The sequence below is a fragment of the Zootermopsis nevadensis genome, unplaced genomic scaffold, assembly GCF_977971745.1.
Source record: "Zootermopsis nevadensis isolate Lab colony 2312 unplaced genomic scaffold, Znev_1.0 Znev_ptg000019l, whole genome shotgun sequence".
NCBI classification, from domain to species: Eukaryota; Metazoa; Arthropoda; class Insecta; order Blattodea; family Termopsidae; genus Zootermopsis; species Zootermopsis nevadensis.
This window is the reverse complement of record NW_028259151.1, coordinates 9025652-9049032: the sequence shown is the minus strand read 5'-3', so window position 1 is coordinate 9049032 and position 23381 is coordinate 9025652. Positions and strand designations below refer to the sequence as shown.

General features: G+C 37.3%; 1 protein-coding gene and 1 long non-coding RNA gene across 2 annotated transcripts in view; both read right to left on the bottom strand.

Moving 5' to 3' along the window:
* The window catches only part of LOC110835066 (protein sax-3), a 658245-nt gene extending 648492 nt beyond the window's left edge, over nt 1-9753 (bottom strand). The window contains exon 1 of the mRNA XM_087351644.1: nt 9464-9753. The gene's annotated coding sequence lies outside the window, so the exon portion shown is untranslated. The remainder of the gene's footprint in view (nt 1-9463) is intronic.
* Nucleotides 9754-12704: 2951 nt separating this feature from the next.
* LOC110840749 (uncharacterized) overlaps nt 12705-23381 on the bottom strand; it is a 31177-nt gene continuing 20500 nt past the window's right edge. Inside the window, exon 2 of the long non-coding RNA XR_002546982.2 lies at nt 12705-12973. This is a non-coding gene — a long non-coding RNA (uncharacterized LOC110840749). The remainder of the gene's footprint in view (nt 12974-23381) is intronic.

Sequence of the window (23381 nt, the reverse complement as noted above, 5' to 3'; positions counted from 1 at the left end):
ACATGTCACATATTCCTGCTATCCATTTTGATAATATAACCACCTGATAAATAATAAAAATAATTGTACTTTGGGCTAATAGGAAAAAATGAATTTGTGAATACGGTCGGAAATTGTTATATTGATACGCGGTTTTATAGACAACGATATTCAGACGGTTATCGAACGCTGTAAAATTGTTTGGGATTCCATTTTTGCTTTCGGGGATGCTCAAATATTGCTGCCAATTCCATCCACTCCACCAATGACTGTCTTCAGAAGGAAGACGTATCTTTCCGAATTTGCAAATAATCATGATTGATTCTGTGTAGATCAACGCAGATGTTTTCATAACCCAGCTGTGTCATTTAGTAGGAACATATTGTCGTAGGTCTCTGGCAACTTTATCATCCGTCTGCATGTCACACGTTTTCCCTATGCCACTGACCTAGTATATGTACAGTGTACGGGGATCGACCTGCCGACTTCAGATTAAGCCTACTGCGTCATTGCTGCAGATACTTTGATATTTGTGAGAAAAAAAAACTTGTACCTTGAGGATACTTTCTCAAACGATACAAAGTGTTCAGATTCACTACAATAATTTTTACTCGTGTTCGTTTTAATTTGTCTTTGACTGTATTCTGCTTTGTGAACTGAATTATCTTAAGCAGACTCTGTAACTGACTCCCGTAGCTACTACGTTAGGTTAGGTTAAAATAAATAATTGAATTAGTAGTCTCATTGAACGGCGTAACACGATGAAAGCGAGAGCAGTCTGTGGACTGGGCTACTTGACTTTCGTCAAAGGATGAAAATAAAAGTAAAATGTTTTACGATAAACCGTGATTCTTCAAGTGCAGAAATTCTGTTGCAGGATTCTGCAAAACTGCTCGTGACGTCAGTTCCATACCACGTAATCTGCCCCAGATTTAGTAGGTGGCAATGAAATGTCATTCACCCTCGGCAAGAAACACTTTCAGAGCCTTGCCTTCGCCTTGGTAATCCCAAAACTGAAACGCCTCGTACAGGAGAGTTCGCTCGGTTATTAAATCTGGAGGACGGGTCTCCACGAGATTTTCGCTGGCATTTTGCCGCATAGACGGGGTCTGTTGCTACACGCGCACTTTCAATGTTTTTGCTCTTGTTGTGGTGGTGTATATTAAGAGTATCCTAACTTGAAACTTTCATCGTGGTCAATAAAGATAATTACGCAGACTGCCAAAAATCTTTGTTTCACTATCTGGCAACTCGGGTACGTACGCTAAACAGAGGAATGAAGTCTTATAGTACTTTAAAAACTGAGGTACAGTTGTATAAATATAGCAGAATTTGAAAATGTAATAAGATATTTTGGTAAAAATATGACATGTTTATGCAGTATTCCCTTCATTTTTGGGGCCTAACCTAACCTAACCTAACTGAACCTAACCTAACATAACCTAACCTAAATTAACCTAACCTAACCTAACCTAACCTAACAATACGTACGTTATGATGTTTTTTTCATGAACTTCGCTAATCTGCGCCGCGGTCTAGTTAAGTCCGTGCTTCCGTGTTGTGTCACTAGAATCTCGCGAAATACAGCATCTTTCTGGTTTTTACTCCCGGCACACCCATTATAAATATAAGTTGTTTGTAATTCACTTGAAAATGTAAAAGCTCCAAAGAGGGAATATAATTACACACATTTCATCAGAAGGGTTAGGTTAGTCCATGAACTTGTTCGTGATTACCTCAGGAAAAAAAAAACCTTTCGCAAATATGGAGGGACGCTTGGGGTTAAAAACAGAAATATTTTAGGGATATTTCCGCCAATAAAACAAATGTCATCATGCGACTACCAAACATCACCATATTTGAGCAACAGTTTAGTTAGAAAAAATCCACGAAACTTCTTAAAATACGTAACAATAATTATTGTATTTATACCTACAATACAATTAAATATGCTATTAATTTACTAATTATTGATCCCACGTTTTCTGCATCGTGTTAAACACAAATGTTATGTGCACTTTGATAAAGTTTAAATTAAGCAGATTTCTTGTTGGTAGGTTGAATAGTCGGTCATAAAACATAATGCCTGAAGATTTATAATCGAGAGGCTGCATGCTACTGAGCTGACCTGCTGCTGTGTTATGAACACAGTTCAGACTTTCACTGATTTGGATAAAGGTAAATGATATTTGAAAAATATATGAGAGAAGATAGAAGGTATTAGTCGAGGACTAACGTTTAGAATGACCTTTTCTAGTTCAGATCAAATGAATACCCACTTAGGAGCAGAACCGTACCACGAAAGAAATCGCAGTGAAGACAGAGACTGAAATTGCAGTTTTTAACGAACTCGAATCTCGGAAGAACTGAAATTCTGTAACAAACCTTTCGTTATTCGCAAATAATATTGATTTTTATCCTTCTTATTATTATTCCCTTCTCTTTTGAGAAACCCTCGTAATTTTTACTCTTTTTATAAAAGAATTCAGTCGGTGGGAGGAGTGGGGTCTTGGGACAAGGTTTAATGCCCAATTCCCGCAGTTCCCGTATTAAAGTATGGCGAAGAGTCGGTGTGAAGGGGTAAGGGGCGGCTATGTGTTGGTTCGAGGAGGGAATTTCACTATATCGTGGAATGGGAATAGTATGTTAGAAGGAAAGCGGGGGGGGGAGGGGGGATGTTGAAACGAAGGCATACGCAAATGCTCCCTTTATTTTGTAGTACGTCATTTGCAATGCAAATTATCTGCGACGAGCGGAGACGAATTTAAATCCCACCCTCTTCCACACCTCTCTACATCTTTCTACCCAACCCACCCCTTTATATATATCCCCTCCAACATTTTCTCCTTACTACTGTAGTGGTTTCCGAAATTTCAGTTTTCACACTGGAGCTCTTCTGCCAGTTTCCCGCTTAAATCTTTCAACCTCACTTTCTCCCATGGGGCTAACTTATTATTCTCCCTCCGCACCGCGAAATGTTACGTACCGAAAGGTAGCCCGTCCGATGGGTTTACAGTCAAATTTTTACCGATGCAGTCTGTCAATCAACTGCCTTTTTTAAAAGAATTAAAAATACGTGCATAAAAAAATGAAAGGTCATACGATATTAGTGAACTTTTATTATAAAGTAAAATAAAGTTTATCCCACTATACGCCATGTAGGCGCTTGGGGTGAGAGGAGGTATAGCTCCTCTCTTCCTTGACCTCGGCACTAGATGGGGGTGAGTGATCAGCATCACGCCCCGGCCGGCTTTACCCCCAGGAAAGGATCCCGGTACCCATTGTAGAGGAGGCTGGGTGGGCCCCAGAGCCGGTCTGGACGCAGAGGTTAGAGGAAAAATCCTCTGCCCCCGTCGGGGATCGAACCCCGGTCGTTCAGCCCGTAGCTAGTCGTATAAATTCCGAGGAAATTCCTTCGTTTGGGAGACAGTGTCTTATTTTTTTTTTAATTTCGCTACGAATGGCCGAAACAGGTTCTATCAATTTTAGTTGTCGTGAAAAGCTTTGAGTAATACGTAAGAAGTCCCGTATATCTTGGGCGCGTCTCTGTGCTTTAGAAGATACCCCACACTGCCAAAATGACGGAAGTTCCCAACGTCGAAGATGTAGGCTAACTCAAAAGAATGCAATAAAGTCTAAAAAAATCCAATTATATCGATGATACGATACTAAAATTGTAATAAATATTTTATCGATATTCCCATAGGGAATACGCGAAAAATGTTATAATCAAAAAAATACAAAGTTATCCTACTACAAAGAAATTCTAGGTTCAACCTTCTGTTGCCAGGACGGTTTCCTCCTGAGACAAATTTGAGTTCACAGCGTCAGGCTGCTACTAAGCTGAGTAACAAAGTCCTCGCACAGTTTACCAGTGAAAGTGTCCAATTAAACATTAAACACTTAACGCTTTCCCTATCATGAATCTTTCATTTGATGTTTTTGTTCGGTACAAGTCCCTGATTTTGTCATATTCCTGTCATTCAGCAATGCAGGGTATTTTATTTAAATAATGGATTCCAGTTTAGTTTATATTATAATCCTCAAACGCTGGTGGAGATTATATCTTAATAAAAACTGACTATAGTTACATTTTCTGACGTGATGCAATAATAACTTCGTTTTAATCATGAAACCAAGATGGATAAAATCAATGGGAATCAACGCCTCTCACAAATCGCGCATGCAACAGAATAAATCCTGAAAAGATGGCGTCACTTCGCCGCTCAAGTAACGTTTTAGACTTTTCAGAGAACCGTGCACACTACAGGTACACCGGTAGCTATTATGAGTCAGGTGAATCCCAGCCATATTTTCACAACTTACGTCTGCAAGATACATTTTAATATTATTCTACCATGAACGCCTGTATCTTCAAAGTGGTGTCTTTCCTTCAGGATTTGTAGCTAAAATTTTGTATGCAATTATTTCCTCCATGCTAGATGCATGAACTACACATTTATTCACATTAAAGGTAGTTTGATTAAGTCTCAAATACTTGGAGACAGAACTGTCCAACGTGTATTTCTACTGTCTAAAATGTCAATTATTTTTATCGCCGAAGAAATATATATAAACTAATTTTGACTAATTCCTTTAGAAGACGGAAACTGATTGAGTTATAAGATGGTGGTGGCTAACTCTTTAGTAACATCACGAGACAGAAGTGAAAATGTCTGAATCTACGTACATTCGCTGTCTACAGATCGTGTTTAAGTTAAGTTGCAAATTTTCCACCTGAATTCACGATAGGATGAATATTTGCAACGAAGTGATACGATTCAACAATTGTCTAAATAAAAATTACATAACGAGGTAATTCATAACTTGTACTCTTCAGAAATAGCACAAAACATATTGTGCAGAATCGCAAAGAAAGACACCTCTTATAAGAGTTACAGCCCAACATTCAGATCAAAACTAATGTAAAGAAACAGCAGGTGAGAGTCTGGATTTAAGTCAAAGGCAGACTCAGATGAAGTCGATAATGAATCTTTGTGGTCCGTAATTGGCGAGAAATCTTTTGATTCTTCGTGAAATCCGCCGGAGGCAGGTACGTCATTAACTTGAAATGGAAAACGTCCAAGGAAGACGCCCCGGTAACTTTTCTCTGTACCAGACTTACAAGAATCTATATTTAAAGAAAATAAAAGGCAATTTAGAATTGGTGTGCCGTAATTTTATAGTTACTAATCGTAGTAATTAAACGCTACAAATACCTAACACAAATCTTGCCACGTTTTATACTTGATAGCTTTCCTGAGATCTCTTCTAGCTGTCAAATCCTCTTCCCTTCCCCTGCACATCTCAAGCTATTAAGGACCCCAGAGTGCAACAGCCCTTGAAGTCTGTCTAATTCTTTACTAACCATTATGTCCCATACACAGGATTGAGCAAAGCGCATGATTGCTGTTTAGACTTGAAGACAGTGGAACACATTAGCGCGAACTCAGCCCAGAACCCACAGAGTGAGGAGATTTGAAAACACAAGCAACTAAGTAGAGCTTCTGGTGCAGCCTTTGATTTCCCCGGAGACCCACTGCAAAGCCATTACACGTAGGCCCCTGCGTGCCTCTGCAACCTTGCAAGCAAGACCTTCCCACTTGGTGTTCGCCAGTATTCAGTGTTGAAATAGCTATTTACGTGATATAAGCGTTTCCTTCACACAACACCGCGTCTTCATCCAACCTGTGTCACGATTTAAAGAACCAAATAAGTGACGTATACCTCCTACATCTTGACGCTAACAGCTAATTAATGAATATTTCTGTCTTCTGGGTTGTTGCGCTGTGTAGTCTGGTTGATGTTAACCAACGTTTCAGAGGTCATACTGCCTCCGTCATCAGAGTATGAAGATTTCTGTCTTCTGGGTTGTTGCGCTGTGTAGTCTGGTCGATGTTAACCAACGTTTCGGAGGTCATACTGCCTCCGTCATCAGGGCGTTGAGTATGAAGATTTCTGTCTTCTGGGTTGTTGCGCTGTGTAGTCTGGTCGATGTTAACCAACGTTTCGGAGGTCATACTGCCTCCGTCATCAGGGCGATGAAGATTTCTGTCTTCTGGGTTGTTGCGCTGTGTAGTCTGGTTGATGTTAACCAACGTTTCAGAGGTCATATTGCCTCCATCATCAGGGCGATGAAGATTTCTGTCTTCTGGGTTGTTGCGCTGTGTAGTCTGGTCGATGTTAACCAACGTTTCGGAGGTCATACTGCCTCCGTCATCAGGGCGATGAAGATTTCTGTCTTCTGGGTTGTTGCGCTGTGTAGACTGGTCGATGTTAACCAACGTTTCGGAGGCTATACTGACAGGTCCATATGAACAGGATCCTTCCATCCTTTTCTCGGACTGGGACCTGTTCATATACGTTCTTGGCAGATGATCCAGAAGTGGTTTGCCATTGCCTTCTTCTGTGTGTGAATGGAGTAATTGTTGGGATGCCACGGAGGAAAACCCCGTGTTGCCTAGACCACGGTCTTGCCCAACACAAGTTATAAATTCGGGCACCGCCGGGAATCGAACCCGAGACCCCCAGGATTACAAGGCCAGCGTTCTAACCGCTAGACCACCGTGGAACGTTTATTAATAATATTGTTATACAATTAAATCGCAACATTACCCTCCGATATGATCTAAGGCAATAATTTTGTTGTCTGTATAAAATTCCTAGAGGTGATTTTTCCGATAGAGACACACAACGAAGAATTTTTATCCTTGAGATGTTTGTAGTCCTTTAAAAAGTCGATAGGCATGCACAGATATTGCGTGCATAAATTCCTTTAATTCTGCTTAAATTTTAGTTTCTTCGAGATTCTTTGAAGTATTTAAGTTATTCTCCTTCCGGTATGCGATTCAGTTGAACCCTACAGTCCTTATTCTTATTTCAGCTTTCTGTTGTTTTGTAAGCGGATTTATTATTATATTTCAAACTTGGTCTGTATAGTTTTTTAACCTCTGTTTCCGCTTGGTCTATTTAGCCTTATATTCTATTTTACGTCCTAGTTTTTAATACCCCCACTCACTTTCTTTCGTTATGTTGATTAAATTCTCATCGTATGTTTCTCCTCTTCAATAATTTAGTTCTCTTTCAAGAGAAAAGTAATATGTTTCAAATTTTTCCCCATTCAAAATGTATATTAGGCTTATAATTCTGCTTAGTATAATCTAAATAACTTAATATTCTCTGTTGATTCACTTTTGTGACATGCTTCCATTCAGAAAGCTAAATTAAATACATGTTTACCGTCGGTCTCAATTTTTGCCTCAAAAGAAGAAATTTTAATAACTGTGAAATTGTCAGTACGTACGTGGCTACGTGTCACAATTTCCTTATATTACTCCGACAAAGGCAATGGTTATGCAGCCCGCGAAGCGCCGAAGTTTCCAGCCAATAAGAGAACGGTACGGACGCACAGCAGCGCGGTCTGTCGATCAGTTCCGATAACCATTCGCCTCGATTAGGGAAGGCTGCTGTATTAATAAAGTGTAATTATTTTTTTTTACTAAACTCAGAAAATTTTGTTCACATTTCATATGTGCATATTCGTTATTTGGTAACATGCTTCGATATACGACGCGCGCACCAAATGTACTCCATCGCAAATGCCTGAATTGAAAAATACTCACTCTCTCTCTCTTACTCTCGTACTGAATCCATTGTTTATTATATACTTTTAGCTATATCAAAATATTAGTTTCATACATTATATCAATATTAAAATTATCTGTTTGCTACACATTGCAATTGTTAAAATATTTATACGGTGATTCAAAATTTTCTTGGTAAATTTGGGCGTATTTTATATGGAAAAATTTAAATATAGACTCGACTAAAACAAGTCTGTACTTATGTTAATATCCCTTTGAAATTAATACGTTTTGCAAAATTTGTTGGACCGTCCAGTCCTCGCAAATACGGAATGTCCCCAAAAAAAAAATTATATACATCAAAGAATTCACTGTTCCCGCCGTTTGTCAGCTGTGTGGAGATGAGGACTTTACCATTGTGATGTCAGGGCCCATTTTGACAACACATTTCCCGACCGATGGACAGGACGCAGAGGATCTGTTGAGTACCCCGACGACCACTAGATTTAACCCCAAAATACCTTTCTTGTGGGGTTACTTAAAGGACGTGGTGTACAATAGAAAACCAAAGAAACACTTGAAGAACTCCGGCGAGAAACTGAACTGTCTTATTCAGTCGTCCCAGTTTCAACTTTTGTGGTCACTTTTAAGACAGTCGCTCGCCGCTGTCAGCTGTGCCACGAAGCTAACGGTGGTCATTTTGAACACCTGCATTAGATTTACTATTAACTGAGTATCGATGCTGACGTATAAAATGGCTTACTTCGTTAAAACGTATTCACTGAATGTGTGTATACATTTCTTTTGTGACATTCTGTATGTAAACATGTCCGCCATTCAGGTGGCTAGCTGTCTTTCTCACGCTAGCAGTCAAGGACACCGACTGCTGCGAGGTTACTCAACTACGAGACGAGTGTCATTCTGACGTATTTAAAGTCGTTTTACATTAATATTACTCTGAAAAATGAATCACTTTTAAGTGTTACAGTTTTCGAGTCGTGTACTAGTGTAACGTCTAAGTTTTGCAGTAGACGGCTTTGACGTGTTTACGTATTCAAAATGACGCCTTATGTCTCGAGGTTTTGTAGACCTTTCAGCGTAAAATTGCCTCGCCTTAGTCGAATTCCCGCCCGATAAGCCAAGAACAAATAGCAGATCTGCTCATTAATCGTTTGTGTAATTTATTCTTCAACTTCATATCCAATATGAGACACACATCACGTATTTACCAACGTTTCAGATGTCCCTGCTGCCTCCATCATCAGGGCATTCGCCATGATGATGAAGGCAGCAACGAAACTCAGATGACAGCTACCTTCGAGAAAATTCCAGTCTCTGGAACGTTGGTTTTAACACAGGACTAATATTTCTGATCGCCCGAATGAATTTTATGTTTTATGATACCCAAATCTTCAACACACGCCGTTGAATACCATCCCGAACTCAGCTCCAACCTCAGCCTCATATCTACCTTAATATTATCCCTCCACATCTTTCAAGGTTAAAGTCGGTATTTCTACAGATATTTCCCCACTAATATTTTGTATATATTCACAGTTTCCCTCTTACACAAGCCATCATCACAGGCTTATAAATTTCACTGTCCTAAAAATACTATGATGCTTTTATAAATCACGATGTTTCTCGTCGTGTGATGGTTTACACAGACTGCTCTCTAATTTTATAGCTCATAGATTGAAGGCATCGAAGTTATGCTCGTCTCTCATTACAGGAAACTTTGATTCGTGTCCACGCAAAACAACAAGTAGAATTATTGTATTTTTACATTCTGATCACTTAAGAAGACAGTAGATGTATAAATTCAGTGTGGGTAAGAAGGTTATTAAATCAAATTCTTCCCATTCTACGCATGCATTGAACCGTGTAAACTCTGGTCTTACCTTGCCAGCTCATGCAGCTACAAACATCACATGACTTGGGTACAGCACGAAAAATCTACGAACTCGGTGCAGGCACAATCTCTGGACAATGGATTCTCTTGTTAAAGCAATGTTTGTTACAACACAGCGGAGTATAACACACAAAAAGTATTCGTAATTATACACATTATCACATGTTTCGTAATATTTTATCACACACAGCATTGTTACAAGCAACGGTTCTATTTCTGGACACAATTCCCACGCACTCAACCACACAAAGTTCGGACTCACCTTGAACTAAACGCGTTGTACTAATAAATAGTTAGTTCTTGATTTAGCCACAGGCACGTGTGGCAGTGGTTGAAAGGAACAGTATCGTAACATGGAGAATTCGCGAAAGACGCTCCTCATGCTGGAGGGTGGGTTTGTCTTAGGAGACGTGGTACGCGTTGAAAATAACATTTATGACTGGAAATAAAATAATAAAGAGTATAAAGTAGGTGGTTACCAACATATGGCTTCTATATTCAGAGTAGCATGTGATATGAAGACGAAATATTACGCCGAAACATTGGTAACCATCTTCATGTAGGCTACACCGCGCATACCCTGATGCTGAAAGCGACATTTTTCTCCGATATGTTGGTAATCTCATACCAACACTAAACAACATCATAAATCATAAGACAGCAAACATGTTCACCACCGTGATAACCTCTAATTTTATATATTCTAGATGTTTTTAATGAAGACTTTTCGATGTAGATGCGCTGTGTGACTAATTTTTTGTACATTTGTATCACGTCTAGGCTGAATCTTAACAGTACGGACGACCGATATGCAATTTGTGTCATCAAATGGGGTAGCGGATTTAATTTTTCCCGTCTGAAAAATCGCGAGTGAAATTTACTACTTCAGAGTTGAGTTCAGAATTGAGTTTTATAATTTGTAGGCCTACTCATCTCAAAATATTATTAGAACTATCAAAAGTAATACGATTGGCATGATATGTGGCACGCATGGTACGGTTTTGAAGCTTAACATTTTTTCGGAAATATAAAGGCATGAGATTTTCGATGTACCTGGAAAATAAATAGTGAAAGGAATCTTGAACGCAATTTATGTGATGGTTCAGACATGTTTACCTGGCTCACGTACTCTGTGAACCTAACCTAACCTGAACAGCAAATTCGGTTAAGTTCTGACAAGATGGCGTCTCGTATTCTTTATGGGACGTACTCACAAAGTTTCCAGCCTGCACATACACTCGTGAATATGTGTGAAATTACAGGTCGTTTTCTGATAGTTAGGAAGTTTGAGTACAGCTCTTATCAAATATAATTTTAATTACGAGTTTGAAGGGAAAGCAAGATTTTAATTTTTATCTATAGTGTTATATGAATTTGATAGATGGTCTCGCATCCTAAGGGAAGAATGTGGATTTAAGGTGTTTGAGGACGGGTTTCTGGAAGCGATTAATTTAACCACAAGATAAATTCAGCATAATGAGAAGTTTCACAATTTATAATGCTCGCTAAATATTATTAAAGTCGATCGGACTGAGATTAAGAGAAAATATCTCATAATGGTAGATACATATAAAATTATATTGGAAAATTTGTACGGTATAAAACTATTTGTTAGAAATTGCTGCAGATAGAACACTTTTCTTAAATGTGGGAACGCAAACTGGTCCAATTCCCTCAGAGCAGTAACCTCTGACGTGCACTTGTAAAGACTCTTCCAAGAAAGGCAAAAATATTTCCTTGCCAATTGAAAGAAAATATTCGTTTTCTGAATTTGTCAAATGTATCGTAGACTACTTCTACACACGCCTACCGTTATCAGGTTTCGTTTCTCGCGTTAAAAATACTTTGAAGTAAATCCTAAGTTTTATAAGAATAACATGCACAAACAAATATAAAATGTAAAATTTGAGGTTTTCACAGCGGTGAATATGAAGATTTCTGTCTTCTGGGTTGTTGCGCTGTGCAGTCTGGTCGATGTTAACCAACGTTTCAGAGGTCATACTGCCTCCGTCATCAGGGCGATGAATATGAAGATTTCTGTCTTCTGGGTTGTTGCGCTGTGTAGTCTGGTCGATGTTAACCAACGTTTCAGAGGTCATACTGCCTCCGTCATCAGAGTATGAAGATTTCTGTCTTCTGGGTTGTTGCGCCGTATAGACTGGTCGATGTTAACCAACGTTTCAGAGGTCATACTGCCTCCGTCATCAGGGCGATGAATTTACGACTACAATAGGTATACTTTACTTCAGATGCACTAATTGCTATTAAATTCATACAAACAGAATCCAGCAGGCTGTAGTCACAAATATACGGTGGTTGGAGTATACACAAGATCCCTTTAGTTCAATTAGATATTCATTCTATGCCAACATATATAGCACTTCGTAAGTTGAACGAATTTTGAGATTCTTACTGTCAGCGACACGATATCCATTGCGTGCCTCTTGATTGTGACGCCATGTGGACTTGTAGATGGGTATTAAAGTTTCGGGGGTCAAACTGTTTCCATCCTCTTCCTTGTCTGTGTCCATTTGGTTAAGCCAGAAACATAAAACCGCACGTTCAAAATTAACAACGCCCCTCCTTGTAATTCTTCTACCCTCCATGAACCTACAAGTCAAATCCAGCCATTTGAAGCCCCATTTTCTGTGTGGACATGAGCAAGGGGATGACGAGGGGAGGAGGGGTAGACGCAAAGCCCAAAGCCTGTCTCCATCAAGCTCGCGTTTGGTTACTCTCTTGAATACATCAGAGCCTTGACACGAAAAGCAATATTCCGCCTGCAGTCAAGTAACAGTTTCCCTGCAGCACACATAAATGGGCAAAGTGGATACGTCATTCAACTAATTTTAGACTTCCAAGTTTGCTTACTTATATATATATATATATTAAATAAAACCACCAATAAAATTTTCTCGGGCAATCAGTCACGTCAACTGGTTACTGTAATAAACCGACGTTTCGGGAAACAACTTTGTTCCCATCATCAGGGTTCTGATGTGACTAGATACCTCGAAAGTCGCCATAATTTTCAATAGTATATTTAATTTCGTATATTTGGTGCTCCATGAGGTTTAGCCGCCAAGTTACGTGAAGTAGTTCATTGGTTTGCTTTAATTTCAATAACATTAAAAAAAATTCTCAAGGATTACGTGTATTAGATCCTTAAGATACGAATTTATCTTCTTTATCAAATTGCGGTATAACACGATGAAAAATACAAACTAGAATTATTGTGCAATAGAAATTATAGCACAGAGTAGCAATTTATTGAAATTAAAAATGTTAATTGAACAAAAGACTCTGCAAAATTATTATCCTTTATCAGAAAAGAACTTGGAAGGCCATCAGGATTATAATATATAAAGTGAAGACTTCTGTCTTCTGGGTTGTTACGCCGTTCAGTCCTGTAGAAGTTTACTGATGTGTCCTTGCTGCCTCCATCATCAGTGCCGTGATGATGGAGATGAATTGATTTCTCCTAGGGATACATGACCATCTGGTATAATTGGAAGAAACAAAAATACTATTAAAAAGCAACGAAGATACGTTTTAGCAAGGAGGGCAGACTGTAGAAGTGAACACAGCAAGGATAATGTAGTTTGAATTTCGTTGTTAAAGACCATAGCGAGCAATTCATGTTACCAATAAGGTTTCAACGAGAGGTTCCAGAAGAGCAGAGTTTAAGTACAGAGGCTGAGGTCAAACTTCAGTTGAAGCCTTTCTGTGGCTTATAGCATCTTATATATCTTCTGTGTCTTGACCGGTTGGGAATACGTGGTCTCGTTTATCTGATGCGGTATTTAAGTTCCCGCCAAGTTAGGAAGCTGTGAACTGTGCTGTGAAGTCGCACTAGCCAGGGGCCTTCATCTTGTGACTCTCTGGACCTTTGGCGGGGGTGGGGGTCTTTATAACAAGGAGGGATTAAACACAACGGACGTGTTCTAAGACAATAGAAAGCTACTGATTGGTTATTCACTCTAAAGGTACCCGGTAATTTGTCATCAAAGGAAATTTACGTGATAATGAATTTTTAAGTTGTTCAAAAAAATGTTATTCATATTTAAATTAACAACTTCAGAGCTTATACTTGCTTTCATTTCATATTAATTTGTGTTATTTGCTTTTATAATTAGGTCAGAATTCGATTGCTACCTATGAATGTAGAATACTCGTGTCTAAGAATTATAATTCAATTCAATTCAATTAATTTATTTACGTGTTTGCCAACAGCAAGAAGCCAATAACAGGCAAACACTGATAATATATACAATAATAGTGAAATAATAATGGATAATATTACACAAACGGATTAACTAAACTTATACATGTACAGTATTAAATATAACTGCCAAGTACAGGAAAACCCAAAATAGAAACAATATTAACACAGAGCAAAAAATGAAAAAATATAAATAAAAACAAATAATCCACCTAGGGAACACTAATATAATTGTAAAACTTTAAAAAATATAAAAAGACAGATAACGATATGAAATAACACATCTACTTTATGCTTTTTGTGGAAATTAAAATTTCATTCGGAATCTAAAGAAATAAGAGTGGGAAATAGGCCTTTAACAACAAATTCTAATACAAATATTTTTATCAAGAATCCAAAGTAATGGTGTTAACAAATGCCTGGAAATAAATTGGATCACAGTGTTCTAAAGAGTGGAATAGAATATATCCTAGTATAAGAGATGTAGGACCGATATGAAAAGATTAGAAGGTAACACGAGTTTACATAATCATTTGTTTTGATAAGGAATTTTATCGAGAAACATCAAATAGTGCGTTCTTTCGTGTAAAGAAAAAATCATACAGTTAAAGAATGAGAATGTAGTGTAATGTACAAACACATTAAAACTCGTGCCTACCTATTCCACGCATGAAACCAATCATTTTGCGACAATTTAATCCTGTAAATAGAATTTATATTTCCTTAAAGATAAGCAAAGTCATTAGATATACCATAAAGAGGTGTTTTAATTGTCTTAATTTAAAGGAAACGTTCCTTTGAAAATTTCGCGTGGAATGTTGTTCAAAACTAACCCCGACATCATCACAAACCCCGACTTAACCCCTCCCAGTCCTCATCAGCACTTCGTCTCAACAGATTTGCGAACGTAGTGTATCAGCAGTAAGTCTAACCATGCAGGAGCGTTTCTTTGCTGTTACTCTGTGCTCCAGTTGGCAATACCATTTTAATTGCACTGATAATTACTTTAATTTGGTCTCTGTTTTACTTTTCCCCCTCTGCCCGGATCTCGTTGTAGCACTCTGCTGTAGCATCCATACAATTCTGCCTCGTCGTTAAAATCCCCACGCCCTTCCCTCCTGTTTGGCTTTAGTAGGGGTGTCCAGTTAACATTTTACTTCAGTTAACACAACTCGGTTTATGCCGAGAAAAAAAGACTTTTAGATGTATCACAATATTAAGAAAGAGAACAAAATCCTTAATGTATTCGTTCCGTCTCGACCCTTCTGAGTAGCCAGGACACATAATGGTTTTTCATCTATACTCATAATCTCTGTCAGTGATCAGATTTCCTGGTAGTTCGCAGTGGTGTAAGGCAGATTTTTAGAAGCTACCTGCACTCAAATCATGAAAAAAAAACGAATTTAAATATTTCTGCACGGAAATTCATAGAACACAGAAATATATGTACAATGTAAGCGAATAATTTCAACACTATTTGAGATTTCAGTTTACCACGGCGGTGACGACTTCTCTATCATCAGGACTGAAGTCAGCCCTGAGGATGGGTGCAGTAGGTTTCTCCGAAACATTGGCATCCACTGACCAGTTTTCACGGCGCCAGGACCCAAACGGACATCATAAATATTTACAACAAAGTTCATAATTAATTTTAGTCGGAGTAAAATTTGGAAATAACATTTCAGACCCAGTTTCAAATTACTCACAGTAGATGTTCAGATGTTATTCTGTACTTCTCCGGTGTCAGGGTTGTGAGTTCAAAACATTTGACCGAATCATATTTTCTGTTGTAGGACAAATAACTCACGTCACTTGCAACGTAACAAAACTAGCACTTTATGTCTTAAGTTAATGTCTTAAGTCATTACGTTACCATAAATTTTTGAAAGTGAATTATCCGGCTTGCGAGGACTTTGCGTAGTTATATTTCGTGTTTCCTGAAATTCTATTGCTCAGACTACATTTCTCTACTCTGTTATCGAATATTTATGAGGGTCATAGCTCTGCTATATACTGGATAAATCACCGATTTATAATATAGTCTTTTATAAAAATTACGGTAGAAATAACATGACACAATATAACAATAATCTATGTCACCACTACACTTAGAGGCCAGTTTCAAAGTACAAGATCCTTACAGATGATTAAATGACTGTACATTTCACTGTTTTATAATAAATTAAGCAAAGAATTATAAACTTAGAAAGAAATTAGTAAAAACAGTAATAAAATATCAGAAGTAATTTCAGTAAGACTTTGAAAGCTTGTTGGCCCTCTATCTATTGTAAAGGAAAAATAACTTTACATCACAGTAATTCCAGGGTAGTACGTAAACTTCAGTACTTAAACACCGGCAAATAATATACAAAAATTAGTCCCGGAATCTTTCCTTATTGGCTGAACAAATGTAAGTTTTTACGTGTCAGAGATAGGCTAATAAAAAGATTTGCCCAAATATTAGTTAAGTTAAGGAAGCAATAGTATGCATTGTAATCTGTTGGATTCAGATGTTCTGTAGTTTAGTAGATTGCCAGACTTTCGGAGGAACGTATGCCTTAAGTTATAGGTCACTTAGGAACGTTACTTATCATATTTAATCCTATATGTAATTATAATCCCACAATGCAATACTTCATGTTATTCAACATTTCTCTCTGAGTAGAGAAGGTGTCTCATGATCTCGTAAACAATTAATGTAGCACGTACATGGAACCTGTCACCCACAGACTCGCAGACATCTGCGGGAAATGTATTTTCCCTTTGTAAATGCACCTAGCATCGTGTTACAATTAAGAAATACAGCAATGGTTTCAGACGAGATTTCCTACAAACTCAGTCCCAACCCCAGCCCACGACGTGCAGACATGGTGCGTGACGTCATAAAGAGGAACGAGGCACATGGAAATTAACCAAACATTACTTTGAAGCCTGAGCGAAATTTTATTTAACACAGAGAGATGTAACACTCGGCGCAGTTAATTGACGGCAGAATTATAACTAAGAACAAACTTATAATTAATATTCATTACTCATAAAATTATTTTAATTTATTAGATAGAGATATAAAAAAAATGTAATTTGGTAACAAAGGCAAGGGAAATATAAAGTTTCCCTGACTGCATCGAGCAGAATAATTCCTGAGATGCTGATTGTCGTTCATCTTTTCAAGAAATCACTTAAAATTTGTAAGACTTGAGGTTCTCACAGCGGTGAGTATGAAGATTTCTGTCTTCTGGGTTGTTGCGCTGTGTAGTCTGGTAGATGTTAACCAACGTTTCAGAGGTCATACTGCCTCCGTCATCAGAGTATGAAGATTTCTGTCTTCTGGGTTGTTGCGCCGTATAGTCTGGTCGATGTTTACCAACGTTTCAGAGGTCATACTGCCTCCGTCATCAGGGCGATGAATTCATATTCATCGCCCTGATGACGGAGGCAGTATGACCTCTGAAACGTTGGTTAACATCGACCAGACTACGCAGCGCAATAACCCAGAAGACAGAAATCTTCATACTTAAAATTTGTTGAACTTCAAGGTTTATTATCGTGTTTAAAGGAGCTCAGGGTCTGACCCTGACTTCACCAAGTTTAATATCGTCTACGCCCTATGTCTTAAATACTCCTTAACATTTTAACATTAACGTTAACCTCACATCCACGCTAAGATATGACATCTTGAAGATTTTTATTAAAATTTTGCTATGTTTCTCATCTCCCCAACTCGTGCTACATATCACGCCCACCTCATTTCTTATCTACTTCTTCACCCAAAAACAGTTTCATGTTAATAAATGTTAAGACCTCATTATTCTTATTTCTTAGTGAAAGAGTCTTTGCACGTGTCCTGTGCCGGATAAAAATAAAACTCTAAAAGATCTAAATTGTTACCTGTTCTACATTTTAATGCTCGTATATAAATACGTTCACTTGTTTATTTATAAGTCAACGTTTTCTTTTGTAGCTGGCCGTTGAAGATTTTAATGACATGTCCAAGCCATTATCATAAGTGGGGAGACACTAGCATAGTACAGCACTCCGAACTCAAATTAATCTTCATATCACGAATTTATAACGAAGACTGAAACAACAAAATCCTTGTTATTACATGGAATTGGATCTTCTGGTAACACGTTCATTTACCATCAGGAAATCTCGTGTTAAATTCCATTCTAGCTTTTCTCGTGGTTACTGTTTGCATCCAGATTTCCTGCGCAGGTACATATGTAAAAATTCCCAATATCTGATCTCAGCATCCGGAAGTGAAATAGTTTTCTCTTTGCGAAACTTGTTCTTACGGGTGAGTAGAGCGATACGGCTTTACAAAGACACGACCTATACACTAACTAACGAAGTAAACTGGGAAGAGATTCTTGAGAAGTTACAGCTGCTCGGCTGAGCGTGACATCATCCGCTTATAAATAACCAAATTGTTCACAAGTTTCTCCCGCTGGACCAGGCCCTGAAACTGTCCATATCAGTCCTCAATCTCACATCCGCTAGTGGATTGTGGTATTCTGGATTGTGACGACAGGTTGCTCACCGTTTATCGCGTCAAAACCAGGAGACCAGATCACAATTTCACCGCCGTGAAGACATTAAACTTTACATCATAGATTAATAATTTAAAATCCATCCTCCCATCTACGTCTAGGTCTCCCCAGTAGCCTTTTTTCTTCAGGTTACTTTACTAATTCTTTCTGCAAATTTCTCGTCTGCTCTCACAATGATACTATCATGTTGCGTCATTGGATGGATTTTCACGAGTTATAATGGGATTTTTTTTCCGGAAAAACGTACACGGACAATTAAGCTCTTTAGACTTTGCTGCAAAAGCTGTCCGTATTAAATACTGCCAGATAAAATATTGACAAACGACTGGCAAGCTCGTGGAATTAGCAGAGACATCGCATTTTCAGTGAATTTTAGATAAATGACTTTTTTGTTGGTAGGATAACATCCATGATCCCTCAGATTCTGGTTGTATTGATTTGCGTCGTTTCAAAGAGCATAAGTTTGAAGCTTGGCTATGGTAATTCCGTGTGATAATCAACCATACACATTAATAACGGGCTGTGCATTTGTCAAATTTATTTTTGTATACCAATATTCAACTGTAAAGCTTATAATTAACTTGTTTTAGAGTGTTGGCTTTGAAAATGAACTAGGAATCTTGGACACTGTAATTTTAGTTAGTTTCGTGTTAACATCATTCTCATTACTGCAGATTCGTCCTTGAGAATGTCGATTTTGATCTTCTGCGATAACCCGGAGGCCTCCATCTAGCATAGATCTAAAACTTTTTACAATTCCTTTGAGGTATCGGTCTAGGAAGTTTACTATTCCTTTCAGATCTAGTTCTGGCAAGCCATCTCTTCCCTTCGAGGTAATAAATGTTACCAGGTGTTACCGGGAAGTATACGTGTGACGAAAATGTCATTACAAAGTAATTTAACATTTTACAGAAATGTTATACTGACTTTCTTCTAAATTATTGCAGCTAGCCTGTATTAGGTAAAGCAAACTGAAAACTATAAATGTCGACTTGCACTAAATTTAACAATAATTAATCATTATAACAAGTAACATTTGTTTGGAATGAATAATTATATGACATCAGTAAGGATAATTTGTAAACGTCCACTATGTGAAATGAGATAGCTAATATCAGTACTTTCTCTCTATTCGGCATTCCGTGTGGCTAACATCGACGTCACATTGCTATGAATTTGACCAAACCCAACACAACACACACATCCCTAACCAAAACATTACCCAACCAAACATAACATAAACCAACAAAATAACATAACTAAACATAATCTACGAATGAAAATATTCATGTGAAGTTGAGGCCAAGGTCATGTCAAGGTTACGACAATATGAGCCCAAGGGTTTGACGAATATAGGCCTTTAAAATTTCAAAAAAAAATTCTCGCATTTATAATCATCGCGTTTGTGGTGATCGTTAAAGTTATGTACGACGAATATGAAGCCGATGATAAATGTAGAGTAGCTTAAATAATACATTTTTCCTAATGTAATAATCATTATCACAAACCTGAATCAGTGTGAATATGTAGATAGAACGATATTATGGAGTAAAGTGGTATAAGTATAACTGGTTATAGCAAATTCACCCGACATATTAATTAAATATTTCTGCCGATTGAAGTAGCAATGTCTAGGACAGGAATTTAATACAGCTGGGGATCGATAAAAAATTGAAATGCAAAAATCTAAGTATTAAAATTTAGAAAATATGGAATATTAAATTCTTTGTCGTACTGGTAATCATTGGATCCACTGGAATTGTAACCGAAAGAATAGAGATTATCGGTAAACAATACGAGGAAAGCATTCAATTGATTCTGTGAAGAAGACAGTCTTACTAAGAATATTGAACATCTTAGGAGGATGCTGCAATCTGGAACTTGGGATTTAACTTTGGTTCAAGATTATAAGGACCATCAAAACAGAAAACCGAATGTGTTCGAAATTTTTTAGATAACAGCCTTTGGAAACACGTGGGTGTATAAATACATAGGACGGTCCTTTCTAAGAAAGGTACACAACTTATGACTATTAAACTAGGCATTTATTGCCTCGAAATTAATTTAGTCTCCTATCCAATAATTCTTCTTCTTAAAGTGTCTATCCGTTCCGGATGTTGGCGATCAGCATAGAAATTTGAGCTTGAAGCAGCCCTCCAGTGGACATCGAGAACTAAGATTTTAGCTTCTGAAACCAGGTCCCCTCTTTCCAGTACTAAGCATCAGAAATGAAGTTTGTCCCTTACACATTGGGAGGCTGATTTTAAGATGGCGTTTAGGTATTAGCAAATACACATACCATGACAGCTGTACGTTTGTATAAGAAAATTACAGTCGCAATCAAGGAATTCTATTTCATCTAGGATTCGAACGTATGAAGATTTGCCTAAGAGTCCACCATGATTGTTCATGAACTAAATCAGCTTTATATTATCTAAATATGGCATTAAAAATGTAAGATTTGAGAGACTGAAAGTCTGTGCAATGCGAATAATGATTTATGATTCCTGAGCTTTGCTCCATGATACCCGTTTCCTGTCCGAGTGTTCTCGAGACTAAACGTGCGACGTGCTTAACATATATACCATTTGGTTTCGTGCTCTATGTTTGGAATTATGTTAGAAATTCAAATTCAGACCTGCTTTCAGAAATACATGGTTTTAATTTTTAAGCTCAATGTACGATAACCTAACTAATGCTTCTACCAGCTTCTTCCGTGAAAGAAACACGAATCAGACACTACGGCCAGTCAAGACATGCCCTCTCACGTCACACAGAGATGCAGAGTTAATTATCTTTCAACTCATAGTCCACTTCGTCTAATGGATGGTCCGTACGCACATGGATAAATCATGATCCACATGTACTCAGGACTAGCGTCGGAATGAGACGCCCACTTCATGTTCCGGCACTTTATTTGAGCATTATATTAATAGCAAGATTATATCTTGGCTACGAGTCGTATCACTTCACTATTAAGATAATTTATTTCTTATAATGCAGATCCTTCACAAACGAATTGTCACTTTGCTGTTCAAATATCCTCCGCCTTATATAGAACTAGAAATTGTATTTCCATGTTTACAAGATCTCTACAATTGTCTCTACTCTTTACTAATATTCATTTAACCTTTATGTTATTTACATTAGAGACTGATACAAAAACAACAAAACGTTCACCCACACTAAAGTCACATTGAGCATGATGTATATATACAGAACAACATCGAGTGTGTTATTAAAAATGGAATAAAAATCTGAAAAAGAACATCATTTGATATCTGGTAAAAAATCTGATAAAAATTTACGCTAGCATAATGTATGAAAATTGTATTTGAATTATTTATTGTTCTGAAGCTTTATATAATTATACACACCTGAGGATGGTTCTTTTAGGAACTGAAACATGTCGTGAAACATGAAAAATGATGGTCTAATGTAAATCGAATATTTCGATAAAGAACATCATTTAATATTTTAAATATTTTAAAATGTTAATTATTGTAATATTTTAATATTTAATAAGAATTTATTGTGATTAGACGGACAAGATTTAATATATACTTAATATATATGTCTCTACTCTGAGTCAGATTAAGTCCAAAAAACATTCAGCCCAATTTCTTTAACATACATTTTAATAGTGTTCTACATTCTACATCTTTGTGTACCACGTGGTCTCTTTCCTTCAAGATTTTTGACGACAATTTTGCATTTATCTTCCTAATTTCTGTTATGAATGCTATATGCTCCCGATCTCTTGTTTCTTGATTATCCTGATAACATTTGTTAAAAAACGCAAATTCTTTTGAGAATCACTGCGCAATAATTGATATTCTACGTTGTGTGTCTACAGAGGATGGCAATTAGTTATCGATATCATGACTGAAGTTAAAGCGAAGGGACTATGAACCCATCTTTACAGTACCACAGAAACATGCCATCAAAGATTATAGCATTTAACCCTGGAAAATTTTCATACGTGTTTATGGAACTACAAAAAATCACAAAATTATAAAATAAAGCAGGAATGCAGAACATATTACTAAAAAAATACTTATAATGCGAAGAGGTAATCGATGTTGTTCTGCTGATTAGGTAATAATAGCAACTTATATCTTATGTTCGATTATCGGGGAAAATACTTTGGTATCCTTCCGAGGACGATTGTGGTAACAGGTGTGGTAATACAAACCATGAGAGGAAAATTGTTGGATATCTTCACTCAGTCAGCTCATTCTATAACTCGCATGCTCTAATTTAAAGAAATACAAAAATATAAAGTGATAATACTGAAACAAGTGTTACAGGAAAAAATCTTGATAATGTGAATGTGATAAACCCGGCTCAGTATCGTGTGAAATGGAATGAAATTGAACTTTGTTGAACCTTTGTGTTTCATTGCGATACAGGTTGTTTGTTTGTTTGTTTGTTTGTTTGTAGTTAATGCAAACTTCCTCAGTACATCTACAGTGAAAATTAATTTACATTTTCGAGACATTCAAAGTCGTATTAGATCGGAACAGCCTCGTGCTCTCACAGAGAGTAGACAATCTTTGGGACTGATCCATTCCCTCTGTGTGACAATAACTGGAAATTCTATATACTCGTTTATTTTATGATGATTTATAATTTTGTAATATCTGCGTCTATAAGATCAATTAGAGGATCTGGTATTATGCATTAGGAAATTATTTCATAATTTGAATTATTGAAGGGAGTTCATTTCTTTGTCTTCTCAGATATAATCTCATGTAATCCTGTTAATGATTACCTAACTTTTAGGGGAGCATGCTGCGTCTATCTTCAGAGTAAAAGAGGGTAGTATTAAGCTTCACGTATCTCTGAAACTTCGGTAACCACGTACTGTACGACATTACAAGGCAGATAACCGAAATCTAAGGTCTTCCTAAGCTACTGCAGCTTCGTGTTAGAGTTGAGTCAGATAACGATGTAATTAATTTTCTATCAGTTACTCGTTTCTCAAAACAGTCGCCAGGTTTTATAATAAACGCGTCGTTTCGAATTGCATTCATTATTTAAGAATTTCAAAAATATATCCCTTAGTAGTTAAATTTCGCCACGGTGGTCTAGCGGTCAGAACACTAGCCTTGTAAGCCTGGGGTCCCGGGTTC